The sequence below is a fragment of the Macrobrachium nipponense genome, chromosome 37 (assembly GCF_015104395.2).
Source record: "Macrobrachium nipponense isolate FS-2020 chromosome 37, ASM1510439v2, whole genome shotgun sequence".
In the NCBI taxonomy this organism is placed as follows: domain Eukaryota; kingdom Metazoa; phylum Arthropoda; class Malacostraca; order Decapoda; family Palaemonidae; genus Macrobrachium; species Macrobrachium nipponense.
In genome coordinates, this window is record NC_061097.1 from 44417466 (window position 1) to 44427465 (window position 10000).

Genomic DNA, 10000 nt, shown 5'->3' on the forward strand with positions numbered 1-10000 from the left:
ACTTTTTTTTCATAGTTTTATTTTATTTTTGTATAGTTTTTTATTTAATTTTTTAATTTTTTTTTGGGTAAAAGGATATAAAATAGTTCCATGGGTCTGTGTCATTAAACAAGCGTGAAATTCGAAGTCCAGTTGCTTGTAATTCACTTTTCTACTTTACGATTGCAAGTGTTTATATTTAATCTTCTGCTTTGTTTTACGGTTTAAAAATACTCTTCGTCTTATATTGATTAATTGCTAAAGATAGTCATTAATGCAAGTATTGATATATATTTTTGTTTACTATTCTGATTTGTATTACGATTTCAAAATAGTCCCCTCGTTTTATTTTGATTAATTACCAAAGATAGTAATAAATGAAATTAATGATTTATATTTTTTTTACGAATTAAAAAAAAAACAATCATTTCGTCATTTTGCCTGATTCCTAGAAATAACAAACACCCTTCCTATTATAGGACTGATATGAATGAAAACATTGATTTCAATTTTTGTTTACACATTAAAAACAGTCTTTGCGTCATTTTGACTAATTGCTGAAGATCGTAAAATCGTTCGATTAAAAAACTAAAATTAATGGTCGCATTGATTTCCATTGGTGTTTTACGAATTAAAAGTGGTTATTGTTTCATCTTGACTAGTTGCCAAAGAATAGACCAAGATTAAAATAAATGAAAGCATTGATTCGATTTTTTTTTTTTTTTTTACGAAATAGAAACAATCTGAGCTGTGACTAATTGCTGAAGGTCGTAGAATCGTCCTATTATAAGACTAAAATTAATGAAAACATCTGTTTCCTTTTTTTTTACGAAACAAAAAACAATATTTCGTCATTTTGACTGATTTTGTGTAGATAGTAAAGTTGCCCATTTTATATGATTGAAAAAAAAATGGAAAATAAATTAATTGCATTTTTGTTTACGATATAAAAACAATCTTTCATTTTGACTTATTTTCCTGGAGACCGTTGACTCATCCTTTGATAAGGTTAAGTTAATGAAAGCAAAAAAAAAAAAAGTTCATATTTGTTCAGGAACAGCCATACCTGATTAACTGAACGTCAAGAGAATAAAACCGAATGAACATCAGACGGAAAAGTTAGTGACTGACAAAGTTATTTTTGTTCCTGCTGAGAAACGAGTACAGAGGGGAATGGTAACAAGACTGAGAATTAGAAGGAGAGAGAAGAGAGAGAGAGAGAGAGAGAGAGAGAGAGAGAGAGAGGGTGGGGACGGGGGCGGGAAGGGGTTGTGGGGGGGGGGCCGCAGGAGAACAAAAGAATTGCTGGTGTTCTCTTTCATGAGGAAATTCGGGTTGAAAACCAGTGTCTGATTTGGATCTCCCTTTGGAGGGCTAATTATAGACGCGAGGTAGATTTGCATGACTTGTGTATGCGTGTGTATGCATGTGTATGTGTGTGCTTGTGTATGTGTATGCGCGTGTGTCTGTGTCCAAGACGGAGCAGACATTAATCAGAGACACAGAGATGAAAGATAATTACAAAACTGAAAGAAAAAAACGAAGCTGGTTATTTTTGTTCCCAGAAACCATTTTTAAAAAACCGGATTAATTTCGTGACATGTTTGTGCGTATATGTATGTATGTGTGTATGCCTGTGTATGTGTGTGCGTGACGGAGCAGACATTAATCAGAGATACAGAGATGAGAGATAATTACGAAATTGAAAGAAAAAAAGGACTTTTTTTTCTATAAAAAAGACAAATTTTCAAATCTGGTGATTTGACTAGAAACGTAATGTAATGTCGTAGGTGTGTAATAATTGAATCTCAATTAGCGACGGTGACGTCGTAAGGGATTATGACTTGATATATTCAAGACACTGGCGTTGCTCTGGCCTTAATAGCATCAAAAACAAGATGGTAAATGTTAAAAATGAGTTATTTGTCTGATCTAAAATATGGGGATTTTCACACGGGCTCCGACCCCCAGTACTCGGGCAACAACCAGGTACACGATTCACTGCTTAGTCTATGGAAACACCCCTTCCCTGCCGGCTATACGAGAGAGAGAGAGAGAGAGAGAGGTAAACAAAGAAAATGATTAGTGTGAGAGAGAGAGAGAGTTACTGAGAGGTAAACAAAGAAAATGAGAGAGAGAGAGAGAGAGAGAGAGAGAAGTAAGTGACGATTAGTTAACGAGAGAGAGTAATTTGATGGGAGAGAGAGAAAGTAATTTCATATGGAGAGAGAGAGAGGGGGGGAGGGGGAAAGTTACTGAGAGAGACAGAGAGAAAGAGAGTAAATGACGATTAGTTAATGAGAAAGAGAGTTAGTAAAAAGTAAAGAGAGAGAAAGAGAAAAGGAGAGAGAGAGAGAGAGAGAGAGAGAGAGAAAGTAAGTTACTGAGAGATGAAAAAAGTAAATGACGATAAGTTAATGAGAGAGAGAGAGAGTTAGTAAGTTGATAGGAGAGAGAGAGAGAGAGAGAGAGAGAGAGAGAGAGATAAGAGGAAATAAATGTAAGTTAATGAGAGAAAGAGAGAGAGAATTCCACTTATACCCTTACTTGTTAAAATATACATTTAAGTAAAACACCGGATTCTTCATAGCACCCCCACCCTCCTTCCCCTTTCCCTTTAATTCCCCCCTTTCCCCTTTCTCATATCATCCCCCTCTCTCCTCACCCTCCCTCCCCCCTTGCACTAAGAAAATAAAAAACTCCCCTAAACCCTGGCCCAGGAGGAAGCACCAGAGAGAGAGAAACCATAAAGAAGAGGCAACGACGCAATAATTATTAGATTAGAGGAAAATAACATATTTTAAAGGAAGACTTCAGGGGCTGTGAACGGGAGTTCCAAGGATTTGCTTTGCAAATATATATATATAGAGTTGTTTTTCCTAAAGAGACTATATTTTTTCTTTTTTTAAGAGCAGTTGCTTTCGCTTAGAAGCTCGTAAACGCACGCGCAGATATATATGTAGTAGTATGTATGTATATATATATATATGATATATTATATATATATATATATATATATATATATATATATATATATATATATATATATCGTGCTACAATTGTCCTTTAATATCTAATTCGTACCTGACCTATATCGTTGCCAGGCGCAGGATTATGACCAGCTTTAATTACCTACAATAAAATAAAAACTACTGAGGATAAGGGGCTGCAATTTGGTATGTTTGATGATTGGAGGGTGGATGATCAACATACAAATTTGCAGCCCTCTAGCCTCGGAAGGTTTTAAGGTATGTGGGCGGACAGTAAAAATGCTGACGTAGTTTTCTATTTACAAAATTAAACAGGTAGTTCAAAACAATTACCTCTCATTTTGAATAAATTAGGGATTGTAGAATATGCCTTTTCAATTTGAGATGTTTACTCTCCAATGAAAATATCTCTCTCTCTCTCTCTCTCTCTCTCTCTCTCTCTCTCTCTCTGTCTGTCTGTCTGTCTGAGTGTGAGAAGCTGTGAAATATAAATGAAATAAGAGTGAGTTAAACAGAAGTGAAATCCCCATTGCCATATCTCCCGGGACTCAGCTTCGTCTGCTTAGGCAAATAGACCGAACTCAAGGAGGAGAGGAGAGAGAGAGAGAGAGAGAGAGGGGTGGGGGAGGGTGGGTGGGTGGGGGGTTCAGGGGAGTACCACGAGAGAGGACCGTAACAGAATTGACATGAAAGGACCTCCCGAAGGAGTCGGTGCAGGCGACAAGTATTCGGTTTACCTGGTCGGGAATTAGTCCAAGACATTCTCCTTTCTCTTTCTCTCCTCTTTCCTCTCCTTCCATCCTCTCTCCTCTCTCTCTCTCTCTTCTCTCTCGTCTCTCTCTCTCTCTCTCTCTCTCTCTCTCTCTCTCGTGGAAATAACTACGAACTTTGCGCTTTATTTCTAAATGTATTTACAGGTCTCTCTCTCTCTCTCTCTCTCTCTTTCTCTCCCCATCTCTATCTTTCTCTGCTCTCCTCTCTCTCTCTCTCTCTGAGGGAAATCTTTTACGAAAATTGCGCTTCTTTTATTTTTGAGAGTATATTTGAAGGTGGTTAACCACCCCCCCCCCCCCTCTCTCTCTCTCATCTCTCTCTCTCTCTCTCTCAGAAAAATTTTTGACGAAAATTGCCCATTTTTTGCTATTTGAAGGTGGTGGTAATTTTTTTTTTCTCCTCTCTCGATCTCTCTCTCTCTCTCGGTCTAACTCTCTCGTCTCTCTCTCTCTCTCTCTATCTCCTCTCTCTCTCTCTCTCTCTCTCTCTCTCAGGGATATTTTTAACGAGAATTGAACTATTTCTTTAGTTTATTTGATTGTGGTTAAGTCTCTCTCTCTCTCTCTCTCTCTCTCTCTCTCTCTCTCTCTCTCTCTCTCTCTCTCTCTCTCAAGACTGCATTTGAAGGTGGTCCAAATCGCATTGCCTGCTTCAAGAATGAATTCGTCTCCGTGTCACTCACATTCATGAAACGAATCGTTGGCAGTAATGATAAATTAATCATCTCAAGTAACGATCAAAATAAAATCTGGCGTATTAGCTATGTCTGGTCGTGTCTGATAAACCAGACAGAAGGGCTAATTGCGATGTCGATACGAGGTCAGGGATCAATAACTTACGAAGAAGAATTCTCCTCACGTGTCACACACACACACACACACACACACACACAGAGAGAGAGAGAGAGAGAGAGAGAGAGAGAGAGAGAGAGAGAGAGAGAGCTTTTCCCAACCCTGAAGTCTTGGAATATGCAGAGCGATCAGGGAACGTGTGTAGTTATGACAGTTGTTAACTTTCGATGTTGAATAGATTTTTTCCCCCGTATGTTCCAAGTAAATCATTTATAGGGCTGGGGTGGTATGTGTGCGTGTGTGTGTATGTGTGTACGTAGGTGTCTGCGTTTGAGTTTCCTGAAGAGAGAGAGCTAGCTAGCTACCCAACTACACACACACACACACACACACCTACACCTTGTTTTCCAAACCGTCCCAAGTTAAACGCAGAGAAACATACTCACTTTTCCCATCCGCGAGTGACGTCACCATTTCGTGAATCTTTTTAATTATTATTTTTTTTTTAAGTTGACGGTGGAATGTTTGCGTTACGAAAACGGCATCCTGCGCTTTGGCTATTTTTTTTTATTATTATCTCTCTCTCTCTCTGTCTGATTCTTTCTATGTACGTTTTCAAATGGAATTAGAAGAGGATGCTTATTTGGTATGTGAGCAGAGCTATTTCGAGGCGGCTATACAAATTCAGTATTGCTCTCTCTCTCTCTCTCTCTCTCATACACACTTTTTTTACATATATATATATATATATTCTATATATATATATATATATATATAGTAGAATAGATAGATAGATATAGATATATATATATGCATATATATATATATATATATATAGTATATATAAACTATATCTATATCTATATCTATATCTATATATATATATATATATATATAAACTATATATATATATATAATATATATATCATATATAAACATAGGGGGTGTGAGGGGGGAGGTTGTTTACGCGAAGAATATTGATATTGTTGAGCTGTAGCAGATTATTTTTCTAAGAATAGCTAAAAGCCTTTGGGAAAGGTGATGGAATGACAAAAGTGAATAAGGTGAGTTTGGCGCAGGGATCTCTCTCTCTCTCTCTCTCCTCTCTCTCTCCTCTCTCTCTCTCCCTCTCTAATATATATATATATATATATATATATATATATATATATATATATATATATATATATATATATATATATATATGCATCTATATATATATATATATATATATATATATATATATATATATATATATATTAGAGAGAGAGAGAGAGAGAGAGAGAGAGATCCCTGCGCCAAACTCACCTTATTCACTTTTGTCATTCCATCACCTTTCCCAAAGGCTTTTAGCTATTCTTAGAAAAATAATCTGCTACAGCTCAACAATATCAATATTCTTCGCGTAAACAACCTCCCCCCTCACACCCCCCCTCCCCATTTCTTGTTTTGCAAACATTTCCAATACCTATCATCTGTCCTTTCCGGAATTCGTGGAAGATCTGTTAAAAGGATCTTTTGTCATTCCTGAGACTCGGCTGAAGTTCCTGAGACCCGACTGACGTTCCTGAGACTCGACTAAAGTTCCTGAGACTCGACTAAAGTTCCTGAGACTCGACTAAAGTTCCTGAGACCCGACTGACGTTCCCGAGACTCGACTAAAGTTCCTGAGACTCGACTAAAGTTCCTGAGACTCGATTTGAGTTCCTGAGACCCACTGAAATTCCTGACCCGACCCGACTGACGTTCGAGACCCTAAACTGACGTTTCCTGAGACACGACTAAAGTTCCTGAGACTCGACCTGAAGTCTGAGCCGACTGCGTTCTGAAAAGACTCGACTAAAGGTTCCTGAGTCTCGACAAAGTTCCTCCTCATGAAAGACTGACGTTCCGAGACTTTTCCGACTAAAGTTCCTGAGACCTCGACTAAAAGTTCCTGAGATCGACTATATTCCTGAGACCCGACCTGACTTTCGAGAATCGACTACAAGTTCCTGAGACCCACTGAAAGTTCCCGGAGACTCGACTAAATTCCTGAGACTCGACAAAGTTCTGACTGACGTTCCTGAGCTCGAAACCTAGTCTTGAGACCCGACTGACGTTCCTGAGACTCGACTAAAGTTCCTGAGACTCGACTAAAGTTCCTGAGACCCGACTAAAGTTCCTGAGACTCGACTAAAGTTCCTGAGACCCGGGCTAGTTCCGAGACCCGACTGACGTTCCTGACTGACGTTCCTGAGACGAACTAGTTCCTTGAGACTTCCGACTAAAGTTTCCTGAGACGTCGATAAAGTCTGAAAAGACGCGAGGCATTGCTGAGAATTATCAAGGCCTTTCAATTCCAAGGAAAACTAAAACCATATTTGCATTTAGAATGTGTTTATGAATTGTCGCGTGGAGGGTAGATCTGGTGTTTTATTTTTATCGTCAATATCTTTATTCGGTTTATTTTCGTATTTGATGTAGGTTTGATATTTCAAAGGTAGAGTAGTTATTTTGAAATAGTCTGGGATTAATTGTTATCTAATGTTGCATCTTGTTTATAGCACTGTCTTGTGAATATATATATATATATATATATATATATATATATAGATATATAATATATATATATATATATATATATATATATATATAATATATTTACAGTCTCTAATCTTCTTAGTCCCTAACCTTGAGTGACATCAGAGAATAAAATAACGGCAGATCAACCTTCCCAGCAAAGCGCCGCTATTAGAAAAAAAACAAAAAAAACGGTTCATTATCGCATCAACGAAGAATGCAAGCAAAAGCAAGAAAAAAGAGAGACAAAGAAAACGCGAACCAGTCATTTGCATACCCAGTCCGTGCAAAGGAGCCGGAGGCTTTCATATAGCGTCATTTGGAACCCTCTAAACATTCATAGCAAAGGATTTGACGCTGAGAAAAAGAAACCCTCTATCGATCTCTGGAATAAAAACTAAACCCCTCCCCTCCCCCTCAACCCCCCCCCCCCCCCGACCCCACCCTCCGGAACCCTCCCTTGGGGTTTATCTTTTACTTGTTAATTGTTCTGCCTCTTTTTTTCTTTTTTTTTTTTTTTTTAGAACTTGAGACGAGTTTTCGAAATCAGGGTGTGATTTGACGAAGAGGGAAATTTCCCCGACTTTGTTGCAGATTTTGTTGCAATACTATTAGAGACATTGCGTTGAAATTCTGCAATAATCTCTTCTCCCCAACCTTGCAACTCTCTCTCTCTCTCTCTCTCTCTCTCTCTCTCTCTCTCTCTCTCTCTCTATTGACGCCACTCATACGGCAACGCATGACTTGAAAGCGTCGGGCGGCGTAAACTTCTAGACAGCATATTTCAGATGGCGTCGCGTGAGTCAACTCAGTAGTTTCTGGGACTTTCAATAGCTGTTGCCTTTAATGGCTCCATTGAAGGGGGAAACCGTCGCGAAATTTATACTCTCTTGGACTGCGTATATTGCGTCTTGCGTCGTGCTTAAGAGCGACTTCAGTTGCCGAGGTGTATTCTCTCTCTCTCTCTCTCTCTCTCTCTCTCTCTCTCTCTCTCTCTCTCTCTCTCTCTCTCTCTCTCTCTCACAAGTTCATGCACACAAATATGTATGACAATCAAAGCGATTCTTGGTGTATTTGCGTATTCTCTCTCTCTCTCTCTCTCTCTCTCTCTCTCTCTCTCTCTCTCTCTCTCTCTCTCTCTCTCTCTCTCTCAAGTTCAAGCACTCAAATATGTATGACAGTTGTTTAAAAAAATCATTTCAAAAGATAGCAGATCTAGAATGGGAAAGTTTCTATGCTGACCATTTTATACATTTTATCTATAGAAAATTAAACTATTTTATACTTTAAAAAATCAGATCCTGCTTTAATAAAAAAAAATTCACATTCCCGTAAACACCGCGAAAAAATAAAAAGAAAATGTAGTTTAAACTCCAGATTAGAATTTAAAAATGCTGAGAATGATTGTAGACAGAAAAATGATTTATAAATTCGTACCAATGGAAATCCTGAATACATTTGTGAAGAGTTGAAGTTTTACGTTAAAGAGAAAGTAGCAAAGAATTCATATTTTTTAACAAGTTATTTTCATCTGCAATTCTTCGAAATTTGTTGTACGTCAGAATCATTTACTTGGGTTCGTGTGCCCCTAATGGATGTGTTTATTGAAACAGATTATGTTCATAATAATTTTGTTTTTATTATTTTGTAAAAGGTTTTTTTTTTTAATGCTTGACTGAAGATGCTTCCATTTTTTTTTCCTGTAAGGTATATATTGTATTTTTTTTTTTTTTTTTGGTATGGTAATTGTGGTAGAAATGCAGACACACTTCTTGAATATGTGTATATCTGTATGTGTATTTTTGTATGAATTAAATTGTGTTAGTAAACAGAATACACATCAAGTATCATATCATATTATGAAAATAAAGAAATTTATTAAAAGAACTTGTATTAAGAACTGTTAAAAGAATAATAAAAATCTTGCTAGGTTTAAAAGAAATATTGCTAAACCCACAATAAAAGGGGGTTAATTCCCCGCCCAAAAAAGGAGTTCTGTCCCCCTTGCTAAGGTTCTTCCCCCACCCAAAATTGTAGTTCTTTCCCCCACCCCATAAAGGGGGTCCTTCCCCCACCCACAAATGGATTCTTCCCCCACCGACCCAAAAAGGTGCTTATTCCCCCGCTAAAAAAGGGGGTTCTTTCCCACACACAGGAAGGGGTTCTTCCCCCACCCTCCAAAAAAGTAGTTCTTCCAACCACCCCATAAAGGGGTTCTTTCTCCCACCCAAAAGGGGTTATTCCCCCACCCCCAAAAAAGGGTTTCTAACCCCTCTCCCTCAAGTTCTTCACCCACCCAAGAAAGGGGTTCATCCTCACCCAAAAACAGGGGTTCTCTCCCCCTTCCCCAATCTCCCCCAACCAAAAAAGTGGTTCTTTCCCCCACCCCCCAAAAAAAGGTTCCTCCCCCTATCCAGAAATGGGTTGTTTGTTCCCTCACCTAAAAAGAGATTCTCTCTCTGTTCCCCAGGTTCTTTCCCACCCAAAAAAGGGGTTCTTCTTCCCACCCAAAAAAGGGGTTTCCCTCACCTAAAAAAGGGTTTATCTCCTTTCTTTCCCCACACAGGAAAGAAGATAAACAAGTTTCTCTCCCCCCTCCCCAAGTTCGTCCCCACACCTCAAAATCTGGGTTCTCTCCCCCCCCTTCACTAAAAACGGGTGTTACCAGACTTTTATTAAAGAAGTTTTGGATCTTCCTTTCCCCAGCTGATGTACAAAGCGGCGGGACAGAGCCATTATAGCCCTGTACTGTCCACTCGTAACTCCTCCTGCCTCTACTTTTATGACTTCAGTTGTAAGTGTCGATTTGGGGCCGAGTCAAGAAAGTGGGACGTTTTTGCCGCTACAAAAAAAAATAAATACAAAAAAAGTACAAAAAAGTCATCGCTCCTTTTAATTTTCCGT